This window comes from Lactuca virosa, chromosome 2, assembly GCF_052849685.1.
Source record: "Lactuca virosa cultivar CGN04683 chromosome 2, Lactuca_virosa_CGN04683_v6, whole genome shotgun sequence".
NCBI lineage: Eukaryota > Viridiplantae > Streptophyta > Magnoliopsida > Asterales > Asteraceae > Lactuca > Lactuca virosa.
Genome location: NC_136427.1, coordinates 124,141,356 through 124,158,532, shown reverse-complemented (window position 1 = coordinate 124,158,532; position 17,177 = coordinate 124,141,356). Strand labels below are relative to the sequence as shown.

At 36.3% G+C, this 17,177-nt stretch overlaps 1 long non-coding RNA gene across 2 annotated transcripts in view; it reads right to left on the bottom strand.

The window, feature by feature from the left end:
* LOC145159440 (uncharacterized) overlaps positions 1-16,246 on the bottom strand; it is a 33,043-nt gene extending 16,797 nt beyond the window's left edge. The window contains exons 1-2 of one of the 2 annotated variants that reach the window (XR_013737731.1): positions 15,954-16,246; positions 15,702-15,776 (exon numbers count right to left, since the gene is read on the bottom strand). This is a non-coding gene — a long non-coding RNA (uncharacterized LOC145159440). The remainder of the gene's footprint in view (positions 1-15,701; positions 15,777-15,953) is intronic. The other variant, XR_013737730.1, reaches the window with a different exon arrangement.
* Positions 16,247-17,177: the final 931 nt, after the last annotated feature.

Genomic DNA, 17,177 nt, shown 5'->3' with positions numbered 1-17,177 from the left:
AACCGAGACGTGTGAGTTGTTATTTGCTGGTCGGTTGCACATTGATGATAAGTAAACGCACCAATAACTTGGTGTTATAAAACTTATTGTTGTGTGTGATTCGATTAGTAGGTGCAAGCAAGCATTTGAGTCGAAGTTTATCCATTTCTTTTACCCAAAGTGGGATAAAAGCGATATCTGTGGGCCCCTCGATGATTTAGTGATGACACCCTATGCGCTTGGCCAAGCCGGGACTAAGTTGATGTGTTCAATTGTAGTCTGTTGTTAGTCGTCATAAATCAGATGTCGGGAAACAATACATAGATAGAGAGAATGATTTAAATCCATGTCTCGTGTCTATACGATATCTTGAGAATGGAGGAATATATGATCCCTTATCTAAAGGACACGTGTATCTGATAGGATCAGAGTTTACAAGCGGCTTTTGAAAGCTATGATTGCTAATCAGGTTCTAAATTTATGCAGAATAGTTATTAGACTTATCCAAGTGGGAGACTGTTGGATTAGTGTCTAAGTCCATAACTATTTTGGTATGTACTTGACCCGATTATGAGCATGGTCCTTTTGGGTTGCCTTCACCATAGCAATATGTAGGATGAATTAAGGAGAGAAAGGTTTAATTATGATTTATTAATATATTATGAGAATAATATATTAAAGGAGAAATCATATTGTTTAATTAATATTAGTCAAGATTTAATAAAGAATTAATTATGTGGCTGAAAGAGATTAATTAAACTTAGGGGGACTGGAATTGTAATTATAGGATAATTGCAATTGGGCTATGGATCACCTTGGAATAATAGGTTGGACGAATTCTATGGGGAAGCCCATTAGAAATCGTCCAAGGCATGTTCCAGAAGGGGTCCATGGGCTGCTTAGGGCTTAAGCAGTCAAATTAGGGTTTCCTTGTTGGATAACCCTAATAGCCTAAGTATATAAGGAACCCTTGGGCACCAAAAACGTGGCTAACACTTGGATTAGGGTTTCCAGCCGTTTTTGGTGCCTCCCCTCTCTTCTCTCCTTCATCCAATTGCTTAGTGGTGTTTGTGACTTCATTAGAGGTGCAACACTTGAGGCACTAAGCTTTCTGAAGCAAATCAAAGCAAGGAATTGATTGTTATTACTATATAACAATCAAAGGTAATTACTAAACCCTTATTTCAGTTCTTATAAGATAGATCTAGGGTTTATAGCTTTGGATATTCAATTGCATGTTCATTAGACAAACTAGATCCAAAAGCTATTAGGGTTTGCATGTACACCATAGGAATGATGTATTGCTCGAAACCCATCACAACCGACATGTGCCCTCAACTTCAAGATGAGGATTATGAAGAAGCGAAAGTCATGGGAGGTTATTCTGGGTTAAACCAAAGGGGATATGAACAGCCACGAGGTGATCAAAGATGGAACAACAATCAAGGTTGGGAAGGAAATCAACAAGGGAGTTATCAACCAAGTCAACCACATCAATACCAACAAAGACCACCTTTTCCACCACAAAACTTTCAGCCAAGGCAGCCACAACACCCTCCTCAACAAGCGGGTTCATCAAATATGTCCTTAGAGGACATAGTGAAGAGTTTGGCAACTAGTACACAAGCTTTCCAACAAGAAACAAAAGCAAGTATAAAGAACTTAGAGAAACAAGTTTCACAGCTTGCTACTTCCGTAAGCAAACTAGAATCTCAAGGAAAGTTGCCTGCCCAAACTAAAGCAAACCCAAGGTACAACGTGTGTGCCATCACATTGAGAGGCGGAAAGAGCTATGATGGTCCAAAAGTGTCGGTTGATAAAAAGGAAGAAGAAATAGTGGTCGAAGAGGCAACCAAAGAAGAGAAGGAGGAAGAGAAAACAATCGAAAAGAAGCCCTTCATCACTGAGTCTAAAGCCACACCTGCTCCATTTCCGGAAAGATTAAAGAGCACGAAGAAAGAACGGGAGGAGAGTGAGATCAGGAAAATGTTCAAAAAAGTTCAAATCAACATTCCACTCCTCGAGGCCATCAAGCAGGTACCTAGATATGCAAGGTTCCTTAAGGATCTTTGTGTATCTAAAAAGAAATTAAAAGGAAATCAAGTCGTAACAGTTGGGGAGCATGTATCCGCGGTTTTGAAAAAGAGGATGCCCCCGAAGTGCAAGGATCCCGGTGTCTTTACTGTGCCTTGCAAATTGGGGAATCTTTATGTACCCCGAGCTATGCTTGATCTAGGTGCATCCGTAAATGTCCTACCATATTCTCTTTTCAAATCAATTGGTGTAGGAACATTGAGCAAAACCGGTGTGATCATCCAACTTGCTGACCGGTCTTTGGTACACCCAAAGGGAGTATTAGAGGACGTGTTAGTGCAAGTCGATGAATTTGTCTTCCCGGCTGATTTTTATGTCTTAGATGTGGGAGATGATGACTCTCCAAGTTCAAGTTCCATACTTTTGGGTAGACCTTTTCTTAAAGCTTCTAAAACAAAAATTGATGTCTACAATGGAACTTTGAGTATGGAATTTGATGGTGAAGTTATCAACTTCAATGTTCATAAAGCAAAAAAGGTTCCTTCTGATGTTTAATCTGTTAATTTTGTCAATTTGATCTAGCCCTCAACAAAAAAGGGTTTGAACTTGTCTAACAATGAATTTCTAGAGTTAGTTTTGTCACGAAAACTAGACAGGGACAAAGCCAAAGAGCTTGCAAAGAAGTTTGATATGGATAATGAGGTGTTGGAGATTTTAGAGTTTATTGATGACAAGAAGCGTATGAGGAGTGATGATATGAAATCCAAGCCACCTACTACCAAAGCCAAATTTTGTTCCACCGGTGGAACAAGTGCAAGATTTGGGAGCAAAAACCCCACCGGGGCCTTTAAAGAATATACATGGCGCGAAGGTTAATGTATTGGAGAGGCCCACATACTTAGAATGAAGCACATTAAGGGGTCTAAGTCGAGCCAACGACATTAAAAAGGGGCGGCTAACCGGGAGGCAACCCGGGGCTATTTTTGTCATTTCTTATTTTTCCATCATATTTTCTTCGTTTTCAAGTTTACAAGTTGCTTCTCATGTTTAAAGAGGGTAAAAAATCATTTTCCGGGCAGTAGTGGATTAGCGGGTTACAATTTCAAAAAATGAAAAAATCAAAAAATTTTGGCCTTATCAGACATTTACACGGCCGTGTTAACTTATGCTTATGGTTTACACGGGCCGTGTAAACGACCAGCCACCACAGTTAAAACGCAGCATTTACACGGCCGTGTAAATTTTGCCCTTATGTTTACACGGGCCGTGTAAACGTAAAATCAGAGTTGGACGAGTTTAAAGGCTAAAATCGATTTGTTTTGTTCATTCTCTTCACAAGACCTGCGACTCCTATTCTCCCTTCTGCCCTCTTCGAAAAAACCCTTAAAAACACTCCATCTTCCTCAATTTTGCTCCAAAAATCAAGCTCCAAGGATAAGCTTGGGGAAAGCTTGGTGATGAGCGATATCCACCGAGTACTTGTGCTTCCTACCCAGCAGCAGCAACATCCATCATCATCCCAACCCCAATGGCCTCCATATTATCCTACTGATTATCCTTCACAGTTCCCTCGACATTCACTACCGCCCGGCCCTAAATAGGCCGGCTACGCCTTTCTCCAAGCATCGAGGACGATGCTTATTTTAAGCTTGGGGAGGGGCATCCATCCATACATAAATCCCGTTGCATGTAGGTTGCATGTAATTTTGTACATATTGCGTTAATTTTCATTTTCTTTTTCCGCATAGAAAATTTTTTCAAAAAAAAACCAAAAAGAAAAGTTTTTCTTTATATTCTATTTTTATTATTTTTTGCATTTTGTATCTAAATTTTTGCATTGCATAAAAAAAAATTGATCCAATCCCAAGCAACTGAATCTTTTCAAAACAGTTGAGCTGGTAAGTGAGTCATGTGCCTTGAGATTAGCTTGCTCTTTTTATTGAAAAATCTTAAAGCAAGTTAATCACACACGAACACACCTTCCGAAGCTACTTGTGCAAAACAGAAAGTGAGAAGATTGTCAACATTGGAGCATAACAGCAGGTATGAGTCAATTCTTTGGGACATACGATTGGTCTTATGAGTAGTAAATGCTCAATTGAACTTAAAATGCCAAATTCAAAAATTCATAAAAAGAATACAAAATTTCAGTGTCCGGAGCCTTCCAGCGCTCTAAAAAGTCCTTTCTACTCATTCCTTTTTATATACCCTGCTTGGGGACATAGTTTCCAACTATACCTACGGGTCTTTGCATGCTAACTTCAGTCCCCCGAAAAATGTCTAGAAGCGCTCACGGTAATAGACTGTGAGATGTCCCACAATAGAGAAGTCAAGGACGAAAGTATAAAGAAATAGGCCAAACAAATAAATTAACTAGAGTGTTATGTGTTATCTTAGTTAGTGAATATGTCTTAATTAAATATATATATATATATATATATATATATATATATATATATATATATATATATAAAAGTTATTAAGTTAATCTGTGACCTTTGGGACTCGAACAAGTAAACTCTGAGGGGTGTTCTACACCTAATCGCCTAAAGCAAAAATTGTTTGGGACTGATTGGGTTGAAAGTTCGCTACACGGGTTCCATAGAAAGTCATGAACTTAATAATAACCAAATAAAGCTAATCTGTGGCCTTTGAGGTTCGGGCAAGTAAACCCGAGGGATTTCTTTAAATCTAGCACACTAAGGTCATTTGATTTGGATGTGTTGGTTGGAAGCCCGTTACACGGATTTCAAAGAAAGCCATGAGCTTTATTTGTAGGAAAATGTAATTAGGAAGTTTGTATATATTTGTGTTTATATCTTTATTGAATAATATGTTTAGGAAAAATATTTGGCTGTCAAAAGATTCCCTTGGACTTGGATTTGAACTTATGACATTGGGACTGAATGTTAATTACTTTGACTGGAGTAAGTGGTTTGAAACTTGTAACCAATTTGGGTAAATATTATGGAATTTTTAGAAAAGATTTTTTCAAAAAAAGATTGTTGTTGATCAACAAATAGCTGGAGTCGGTCATTGTTATAATTTGTGAAACAAAGATGATTGAGCATGTTTTGTCACATACAATTTCACAAGAGTAAGACCATAATTTGTTCCATGAATTGACTTGATGATATTGAGTGGGAACAAATGTTGTGATCTTTGATTCTGTTAAGTTGCATTAGGGAGTGGCCAAAGTCTTATTTCTATTGATATATAATTTGAGACTAAAGCAAGTTGACTCAAGGCACGATAGGTACATTCTCAACTATGGTAAAAAAAACAGGGTTAATTGGGTTGGATTCTTTTTCATGTTTGTTTTGATTTCTTGCATTAAGTTTCAAAAAGTTTTGACTTTGATTTTATTTTCCTCTCCTTTATTCTATTTTCCCTTGTTTAAATTTTTCTTATTCTTTCTTGAGGACAAGAAAGGTTCAAGCTTGGGGAGATTTGTTAGGTGCATATCATGCATCCATTTTTGTAGTTTTACTCTATTAAATGCATTGCATTTAGATTTAAACTCATGCATGTTGCATATTTTCCGGGATTTTTCATGATGCAATTCCATTCACACACTTTTGTAATATTTCAGGGACTTTTGAAGGTAGGATCTTAATTGAGGTGATGAATAAAAGATTTAGATGAAGTTTCGGGACTGTTGGAGCATCGAGGAGGGAGTTAGCAAAGAAATGAAGATTTCAGCTTTTCAGAGATTTACACGGCCGTGTAAATGTAAGCCTTGAGTTTACACGGGCCGTGTAAACGTATACTCTTGAGCATCGAACTTTGAAGACCTGGCTGATTTGAGCATTCTACTTTTTGTATTTACACGGCCGTGTAAATGGTCAGTTATAGTTTACACGGGCCGTGTAAACGTGGTCGCCAGTTTAAATCAGTTTTCTCCTTTCTAAAATGAAGCAACCCGGTTCCAGAAGAAAGGGGATCGTTTTGGGGAGTTCTAGGAGGCGATTTTGGGAGCTTTTTGAATACAATTGTTGCTTGAAAACACTTGGACTTTAATTTGTAAGACTTTAATTTCAATTTCTAGGTTTGTGTTTGTTCTAGTCATGAGTGGCTAGAAACTTAATTCTCCAACTTTATGTCTTGACATTTGGATGTGATTTCAATCATATGACTTGATGTTTGCTTTCAATTTTCTATCTAGTGAATTTGATTTTTTCTCAATCGAATGTTTGATTCTAATTGTGATTCTTATTGGTCATTTGAATTAGGGTTAGATCATTCAAGTTATCTAATTGCAAAATCCGTAATTGTTTTGTAAATTGGACTAGGTAACAAGCACTAATTTGATTTCTATTGAATGAATTTAGTGTAAATCTTTTCACACACTTTTACACCCCCGAGCTTGTGAGGAGTATTGAGTGTTGTTGGGAACATTCACGTAAAGCTTAAAGCAACCTTTCAATCCAATTCTAAGAGCTTGTTTATATTAGGTTAGTAAGGTTAGGATTAATCAAAGAGCTTGTTTTGGTTAATTATTGTGGTGAATGGGAAGTGTTAGAGCTTGTTAACACTTTCAAGTACCAACGTAGATAGAATTAAACAAATATCTTGTCGTCCATGGAATCACATTGCTAATTTGTCTTGCATAGAGTTGGAGCCCTTACAAAATCTGAATATAATTCACTTATTTAGCTGATTATTTATGTTTTTAATTTGTCTTTTTTTTATAACTACTACATTCAAAAACCCCCCTTTTCAGATTATCTGTGAACAAGTACCTTACACAAAGAGGTATTGGACCAATTGTCTCGTGTCTCTGTAGATCGACCCTACTTACCTTGTACTATCTTTTAGTGCATCATAGTAGTGTTCTTAGGAGTATATCGTACCCCTGTTATTTGTTGGGTTTGACATGCCTAACACATGTACATGTTCACCTTAGGTTAATTTCATGCGCTCATTGTTACATATCGCATAAATTTATTATTATTATGCGTATAATCGATTAATCGTTATAATATCTTTTAAACATGTTTAGTACATAATGACGAAGTGTAAATCCGGTTTTGTTCTAGCAGCGTCACACGAATTTATCGACTGCTTTTGATCTAAATTTGAGGGTTGTTACATTCTCCCCCCATTAATGGAATTTCGTCCTGAAATTTGTTTTGTAGCCGGGATGTCACTCAAACAATTGGGGGTATTTGTGTCTCATTTGGTCTTCGCGTTCCCAGGTGAACTCTGGTCCCATTTTTGAATTCCAACGAACTTTAACGATAGGGATGCGACTTTGCTTTAACCGTTTCACTTCCCGCTCCATAATTTCAACGGGTTCTTCGACGAAATGAAGTTTGGTGCTTAGTTGAATTTCATCTAATCGTACTACAAGGTTGTCGTCAGCCATACACTTCTTCAAATTCGAAACATGGAACACATTATGCACGTTACCCAGCTCTTGCGGTAGTTTGAGTCGGTATGCTACCGGACCGACCCTATCAAGAATTTCAAATGGCCCTATATACCGTGGGTTAAGTTTTCCCCTCTTCCCAAAACGTATCATGCCCTTCCATGGTGAAACTTTCAACATAACCTTATCTCCCACTTGAAATTCTAGTGGCTTTCTTCTTACGTCTGTATAACTCTTCTGACGGTCGCGGGTAGCTTTTAGTCTTTCTTTAATTTGAACTATCTTTTCAGTGGTTTCACGAATTATTTATGGTCCTGTGCGAAGTGTGTTGTTTGCGTGTTCTCTGGCCAACTGTGTATCTCCCACTTCTGCCCAACACAACGGGGATCTGCACTTTCGGCTGTAAAGAGCCTCAAATGGTGCAACCTTTATGCTGGTATGGTAATTATTATTGTAGGAGAATTCAATGAGCGGCAAGTGAGTATCCCAAGCATTTCCTAAATCAATCACGCAAGACCGCAACATATCTTCTAACGTTTGGATCGTTCTCTCATTTTGACCGTCTGTTTGTGGATGGTAAGCGGTGCTTATATCCAGACGAGTCCCCAAATTGCAATGTTTGCCAGAATCTCGAAGTGAACCTACTATCTCTGTCAGAGATGATAGAGACGGGTATTTCATGAAGTCTAACAATTTCCTTGAGATAAGTTCTTCTTAGTTTCTCCATTTTATCAGTTTCTTTAATTGGTAGAAAATGAGCGGATTTCGTCAATCTGTCGACCAGTACCCATATGGTGTCGTACCCACTAGGTGTTTTTGGTAGTTTTGTAATGAAATCCATTGCAATCTGTTCCCACTTCCACTCCGGAATTTCTGACTATTGGAGTAATCCTGATGGCTTCTGGTGTTCCGATTTCACTTTAGCACATGTTAAGCACTTTCTCACATACGTGGCGATCTCTGCTTTCATGATTGGTGACCAATACAACTTCTTCAAATCTAAGTACATATTGTATGATCCCCAATGAACACAGTACCTTGTTTTATGAGCTTCGTCCATGACTAAGCTTCGGATATCACCAAATTTCGGTATCCAAAGTCTGTTCATAAAATGTCGGGTTCCGTCGTTTCTCGGTTTGAGTTGTTTTTCCATCCCTCTTAACGATTCTTCTGCGATATTTTCTTCCTTCATGGCTTCCAGTTGAGCTAAATGAATTTGGTTGGCAAGGCTTGAACGAATCATCGTGGTCAGAGCTCGCACTCGGCGAGGTTTGATATTTTCCTTACGTCTCAACGCATCCGCGACTACATTTGCCTTGCCTGGATGATATCGAATTTCACATTCATAATCACTTAGCAATTCAATCCACCTTCGTTGTCTCATGTTTAGCTCTTTCTAATCAAAAATATGTTGAAGACTCTTATGATCCGTGTAAATAATACACTTTGTTCCATATAGATAATTCCTCCATATCTTTAATGCAAAAACCACTGCACCTAACTCTAGGTCGTGGGTCGTATAGTTGTTTTCATGAGTCTTGAGTTTTCTAGAGGCGTATGCGATAACCTTGTCTCGATGGATTAATACACACCCTAGTCCCTGAATTGATGCATCGCAATACACTACGAAATCCTCTGTTCCTTCAGGCAGGGATAGGATCGGGGCGCTACACAACTTTTGTTTTAGTCTTTAAAATGCAGCTTCTTGTTGAACTCCCCATTCAAACTTTTGATCTTTTTGAGTCAGAGTGGTAAGTGGCTTTTCAATTTTTGAGAAGTCCTCAATAAATCTTCGATAGTAGCCGACAAGGTCTAAAAATTGGCGCACCTCCGTTGGCGTCTTTGGTGCCTCCCAATTCTTTACTGCCTCAATTTTTGTGGGGTCTACATGAATTCCTTCATTGCTCACCACATATCCTAGAAAATATACCTGTCTGATCCAAAATTCGCATTTAGAGAATTTGGCGTACAATTTCTCTTTCCTCAAAAGCTCCAAGATTAATCGTAGATGTCGACCATGCTCCTCCTTAGTTCGAGAATAGATCAATATATCAACTATAAATACTATCACGAACTTGTCCAAATAGGGCTTGCAGACTCGATTCATGAGATCCATGAATACTGTTGGAGCGTTTCTCAACCCGAAAGGCATAACTAGAAATCCATAATGACCGTACCGAGTCCTAAATGCAGTCTTTGGTATGTCTTCGTCTAGTATCTTGAGCTGATGATATCCCGACCTCAGATCAATATTTGAATAATAGTTGGACCCTTGGAGTTAGTCAAACAAATCATCGATTCTAGGGAGGGGATATCGATTCTTGACGGTCAATTTTTTTAGCTCTCTATAGTTAATGCACATCCGGAAGGACCCATCTTTCTTCTTGACAAATAATACTGGCACTACCCAAGGAGAAGAACTTGGTCTGATGAAGCCTTTATCAAGAAGTTCTTATAGTTGGCTCGAGAGTTCCTACATTTCTGATGGAGCCAGCCTATAGGGTGCTCTAGCTACTGGAGCCACCCCGGGGATAATGTCAATCCGGAACTTGACCTGTCTGGCTGGTGGCAATCCTGGTAATTCTTCTGGGAAGACGTCAGGATAATCGCATACTTGTGGTATGTCCTTAATTTCTTTCACCTTACACTTCTTATCTACTACATGAGCTAAGAAAGCGTAATACTTCTTGTGCAGATATTTTCGTGCTTTTATGCATGACACGAGCTTGAGATTCTGACCCGACTTGTCACTGTAGATGGTTAGAGTCTCTCCGTCTGGTAACGTTAGCCTCACCGCTTTTTCGTAACACATGATCTCTACAGGGTGGAGTGACAGCCAATCCATGCCAATAATAATGTCGAAGCTTCCGATTGACATTGGCATGAGGTCGACTTGAAAGGTATGATCGTTAAGCAATAGAGTACAATTCCTTAAGATTTATGTCGTACATTCTATTTGGCCATTTGCTACCTCTTCTTCATAAGCTACATCTAATTTTCTGGTTTCATGGTTTAATAATTCTTTAAATGTCGTCGTTATAAAACTCTTATCGGCTCCGGAGTCAAACAAAACTGTAGCGTAAAGGTGGTTGATAAGGAACGTACCAGTAACTACCGAGGGGTCCTGAATCACTTCTTTGTTTCCAATAACTAACGCTCGTCCGCGTGCAGTACCACCCACATTTCTCAATTTCGGACAGTTGCGCCTGAAATGCCCTGATCCACCACATTCGTAACAATTTCCACCGCTATTTCCGATTGGCCATGTATTCATCTGGGTACCTCTTGCAATTGGAACTGATTCTTTGCAATATTTATTTATATACCCATTCTTGTTACACTTGGTACAGTAATAACATTTACCCAGATGGTATCTGTGACATTTGTTGCATTGAGGGTTTCGCCCAGTATTGCTTGATCGGTGGACTAGTGTTGGATTGGTTGCCGTAATTACTGTGTATCCGGTTCCAGTTTCTTGTTTCTTCCTCGACGATTGCCAAGAATCCTTACCTCCCATCTTGCGCTTGTTATTTTCAGTCTTGGGTGTTTCAACTTGAGTGTTTGTTGTTCCCCGACTGAGTTCATTCTTGACTAAACGGCTTGCCAAGTTCCTGACGCTTTCATAAGTTGTTGATCGTGATCCCAACACTATTCCCCTTATTTGTGGCACCAAACCCCAAACGTAATGCTCTATCTTCTTGTATTCTGGGGTTACTAGAGTCGGGCATAACAGTGTGAGGTCGTTGAACCTGGTTGTATACGCTTTGATGTCAAGACCTTTCATTTTCAAACTCCATAATTCTTGTTCCATCGCTTGAATTTCATCTCTCGGACAATATTCTTCTTTTATCATCACTTTCAGTTCTTCCCACGATAGAGAATTCGTAGGAATGATGCCCATAGTTTTTACTTGGTCATTCCACCAAGTAAGGGCTGAGTACACAAACGTACTCACAGTGAATCGGACTTTACTATCCTCGGGACAGAAACATATTTGGAATACGGACTCCCTCTTTTCAATCCACCTCGTTAGTCCGATAATGACTTCAGTCCCATAAAATTTCTTGGGTTTGCAGTTAGTGAAATCCTTATAGCTACACGATCGTTGTGGTCCTCTAATATCTCCTTGAGAACTGCTACCTTGTCCGTTACCATTTCCGCCATTACCCGCTCCAGAGATGGCATTGCAGACATTTTCTGGTTGTGCCAGAGCAACCGCTAGTCGATCCGCTATCAATTGTTCTAACTCTGTCGTGGTTGTAGGCAGACCAACTTCAGGTGTGACGGGTATTTTGGTTGGCCTGGATTGTACCCTTCTGGGTCTCCTAACTGTTCTTTCGGGAACAGCCGCTAGGTTAGGGTGCAACCTCGTGCTTCTTCTTCTTTGTGACATCTTGCTTAACCCCCTATTATATTTAGTAGTGGGTCGTAAGTCGGTTGCTTTATTATATATGTAAATTTGTTACCGACACACATATTTTTCCTTATCATACATACTTATAAAGCTAGCATTTTTTCTTGAATCTCATGCATTTGAAACCCTCTTTTTTAACTTCCTCAAACCACATTCATTTGAAACCCCCCTTTTTTAACTAATGCAACTCAAAAGTTTTCTTAATTATGATTTAACACTCAAAAGTTTTATAACTTATAGTATGTTTAATTAGCATTTAGTGAAAAATTTACTACAAAAAGGCCAATCTTTTGGGAAGACATGCATACAAATCATATACAAATTTCAAAAAGAAAACAAACTTATAGGTTTTTGTTTTGGGTTGAGGTCTTATGACCACTTTTGGAGATATGCTATTGTATTAGAGCTTTTAATTTGTAAGTTTGTTATACTAATTTGTTTTTATATTTTCTTCGTTTTTTGGATTATTGTAATACAGTCGTTGTATACTGTGGTTTAATCGTTAATATATTGAGCATATGTTATATAGGGTGATGTCGAAAATATTTTATTTTTGTTTTGTAATTGTACTGTTTCAAAAAGATAATTAATTAAAACTCATACATATGTTATACTTTCCATCTCTCTCTCTCTCTCTCTCTCTCTATATATATATATATATATATATATATATATATATATATATATATATATATAATTAATTAAGTAACACATGTTGAAATTTTTACAATCATTATTAAAAAGCATTTGAAATATTAGATTTTAAATGAATTTTGGTTGAAGTGTTTTGAAATATATATATATATATATATATATATATATATATATATATATATATATATATATTTCAAAACACTTCAACCAAAATTCATTTAAAATCTAATATTTCAAATGCTTTTTAATAATGATTGTAAAAATTTCAACATGTGTTACTTAATTGATTGATTAATAAAAATATTAATGTTTTGAAACTCCTAACTCTTAAACTTATATTATTTAATTTGTTAGTTAACTAAAATATTTTTCCTACATAAAGATAACATTTTTATGTTTGGTTACTCATATTTGTTTATGTAATTAGAAAACAAGGTGTACATAGAATGACTACTTCAATTTCATATAGGAATCGATACAAGTAGAGAGATATGTTGTCTTTAACCGGTGGTAGGAGATCCACATACCCTTTTCAATTATTTATATTAATGCTTACTAATATCTATTTTATATTTCTATTCACCTTAATTTTTTAGGTACAAATTAAGAAAAAGGATTCTCGGCGCACCAACATAAAGTCAAACGTATGCCTTGCAAAATATATAATTAAAATTAAATATCATATTTATTAATCGACTTATTTTAAAACTCTTGATGACATTTATGTATAATGATATATTTTGTATGACTTCATTCTTAATTTCAATGTTTAATATTTGAAAGTTCATATATGAAACCTTGAATGTTTTGGTGTAATATAAATAGTGTAATACAAAGTTTATTAGTTCAATATTGTTTATTAATAGCTCATTCAAAACAACTTATTTATTATTTTATCCAAAAAAAATATTATCGGATATAAGAAGAGTAGATTATATTAATGTTATACAAAACCTTATAATATATACCGGATAGTATAAAAGTAAAAACAAAGTTTATAAGGTATGGACTATATTAGATAGTATCAAAATATAAGTTGATAGATTTTTATATTATTTGATAATTCGGTTAATGCCCAAAACACGACTAAAAACGTAAATTTCAACATATTTCTATTTTTTCCCATAATTATTTTAACCACTTAAATGTATTCTTGTGCAACGCGCGAGGTTACGCCTAGTGTCTCATAATCTCCAAAATTTTAATGTATCTACCACTATGCTTAAGTTAAATGGTGCATGTGACCGATCCATAATACAACTTAGGTGCGCAAGCTAGGTTTAGTTGTGACACGACATATATACCATAAAACTTTAGCTAAGTTTTTGATATAAAATTTTAGATTTTTAAGTTCCTTTTATTGGTTGTTTTTGGTAATTATTATCATTTTAATTATTATAATACTTGTGTATCTACCGGTTTAGTGAATTAACTCTTTATTAGAGAAGTTTTGCCCTAGGCTATAGTTATATATCTTAAGTGAAGTACTAGTTCGCTATAGCTAAAACACTGATACCAATCTGTCACACCCCCAGCCGACGGCGGAATCGCCGGGCGAGTGACGAAAATCGAATATCACAAACATATCATATATCAAACATTAAACAACCACTTAAAGTTTAACATCACATAGGACATAGTTTATATCTTACTTTATTACATGTTTCATGACAAATCTTCAACGATTCAAAAAGAGGACATAAAACATAATTTATAACATAAACATAAGACAATGATTTCATACTCCTCGCGTGGATTTCTTACCTTAAGTCCCTGAGAATACATGTTAAAATACGTCAACAATGATGTTGGTGAGTCTTACAGGTTTTTGACTCTATAAAATTTTAAAATAATAAAAGAATTTATTATAGAAAAACCGAACCATTATTCTTTTCAAAACATATTTTGGCAATTGTTCAATGTAAAGGATTATTTTACGGTTACATAGACTGTGCCAACTTTATTAGTAAATAATTCTTTATTTGTTAATTTGTTATATGATAACCTTTATTTTTAGTTGTCGTTTTTATTATTCTAAAAACCAAAGGTATATTCGATAATGTCATAACCGAACTCTTGACACTAAACTTTATTATTGCACCGGCTCCATTTAAGGGCATGCTAAAGTCATTCACCCCGTTGTAACACGGGGTAATGTTCGATAATGCTAACGCCAGCGCCTAAAATTCATCTCTTCAGACGTAGTTGTAGCTAGCAACTCCAGGCGGGCGGTCGAACCGTATAAGATCAATGTTATGACACTTATACCTAGCGTTAGTCGTTCCCTCGAGGATTAACGGTTATATAACGGAAGGTTTCTACTAAGTATTGTGATCTTAACCTTTGCGAAACCGGATGTAACTTATAATGAATACGCAAACGGATTAGGTTTGGTATTTGGAATAGGTATAATGAACCTATTTGGAATGGGTATAATAAACCCACAAAGAATAGGTATAATGAACCTATGTTATTCGTCCTAGATTCGCTAGAAAACGTGAAGTTATTCGCCAATTAATAAAACGATACACGAAATTCTTAAAGCTTCAATATTTATTATTCTTGATAAGAAAATCGATATTGTGATAACAAGATAATTAATTTATATCATGACTTTTATTTAATATGTAAGGAAAGCATATGGATAGTTTATACTGAATTTTCATCTATTACCGATTATTGTATATATGTATATATTTGTAGTAAGTTTAAAGCCTTAATAGGACTTAAGTTGATTAATAATTTTACTTAATTTTCTTTAGCATCCGATATACGTATGCACAAATTTTGATGTCTTTATTTAAGTATAAACATATAACTATTTGACCCTCTATGACTATATGGTAACGGTTCCATTACTGTTTCCTTTATTTCTTATACAAATAAGTAGCTAGTTCCATTTTCCTTAATGTACGTATATCTATAAACTAACTCCTTTCAATAGTTTATTTCATATACATATATCTATAAAATCAATTGGCGATACTTTGATAATCCTTAATCATTTTGAACATTTAGCTTTTGTGAACTTAATACTCAGTGAAATTTCACAGCATATATGTATGGTTACATTCATAAAGTAAGCTGTTATAATCACCACATTTCTTGTATATGATTATATATACTTCGTGATAATTATTGTACTCCAAATCATTTGTTTTAAACTATTTTTATCATAATGATATGACCGAACCACATGTACTCTCCCCCAAACATTGATAAGAAGAAAGTAGGGGCCATAGAACTCACTTTGGTTTTGAGAGTCGGGAATGTCGGGAAACTGGTGTTCTAAACGGGATCCGGAATGAAAGCCTTGGAATCAACCTGATCATTCCATGGCAGGATAAGAATGAAGTTAGAGATTATATCTATTTTGTTCAAATTCATCTCAGCCACTGGACCATCACGTTGGACTGTTCAGGCCACCAGCCACCATGGCTGGCGTTCACTATTCACGGTAGTATTATGGATTGGTTTTGATCAATGGAAGTTGCTGATTACCTGAAATCGATGGAGAAACAGGGACAAACTGAGCAGGGGCTGATTGGGTGTCGAACCACAGGTAGGCAGGAAGAAAAAAAAAAATGAAGCAGTCGCTGCTTCTTCTTCCCTGTTCAGCTGCGTCTACAGGCCTGTGTATGGCCAGGCGTCTTCTTCACTTGGAATCGGCGGTGATCAGGGAGCTTTTGGGTTGGTTTGCCATCGGAGAAAGAGAAGGTAGAAGGAGCTGGGTTAGAGATGGGGAAAACGACTCCAATCGCTGCTGAATTCCTCCTCTGTTTATTGGAGAAGACACGGAAGTGAAAGGCATATATGGGCAGGTGATAGAAAAGTGAGTGGGGCCTTCAAATAAAGAATGAGATATTATGAAGCTTCTCTATATCACTTTTACAGCTGTGGATTTTGGCAGAGATTGAATTGTACAATCGAGATTCATGAAGGATATGCACATGTGCTGAATTGTGTGTGTGTGTGTGTGTAGCCTTACGGAAAGTTGTAAGGAGGGAAGGTGGTGATTGATACAGTTTATTATTCTTCATATATTATATTTCAATCCTCTCTTGATCTTTGTACAGCCGAGATTTGGAAATAGATATGGGGTACATGCACAATAATCTTCTAAGATATTTAACATGTGAGGGTATTTTGTGAGTGTACAGGTGAGGGATATGAGGGAAAGGAAGTTATGAATTTTTGTGTTTGTCCCCTAGACTATTAAGACTCATAGTTTATTGGTATGCCCATATATTACAATGGTAGTTAATATGTATTTTCCATTCCTCGTGTTCCATATAATCTAATGTATTTATTTATTTACTAATTTATTTATCTATTTGATGTGATCGTAACGAGGGGTGTGAGTGGGTATAATCTGCTGTATCAATTTCTCGTACTAGTTGATGCGGGATAACTTCATGTTTTATTTGCTTTATTGTATGTTGATAAAATTGCAAAAATGGTCCCAGTGGTTTGTCAATTTCTGTGGGTAAGGTCCAAAAAAAAGTTTATTAGTAAAAAAGGTCCCTATTTGATGGTTTTGTTGCGGTTTTGGTCCCAACCTCGTTAAGTTTAACAGCATGGCTATTAACTTTTCGGAAATGACAGATTTATCCCTGGGACCATTTCTGTAGTTATATCTTTTTACCAAACTACAACGACCAATTATGCAATTTTTCTTTTTCATTTTATTGAATTATTATATATTAATTATTTTAATTACTTTTT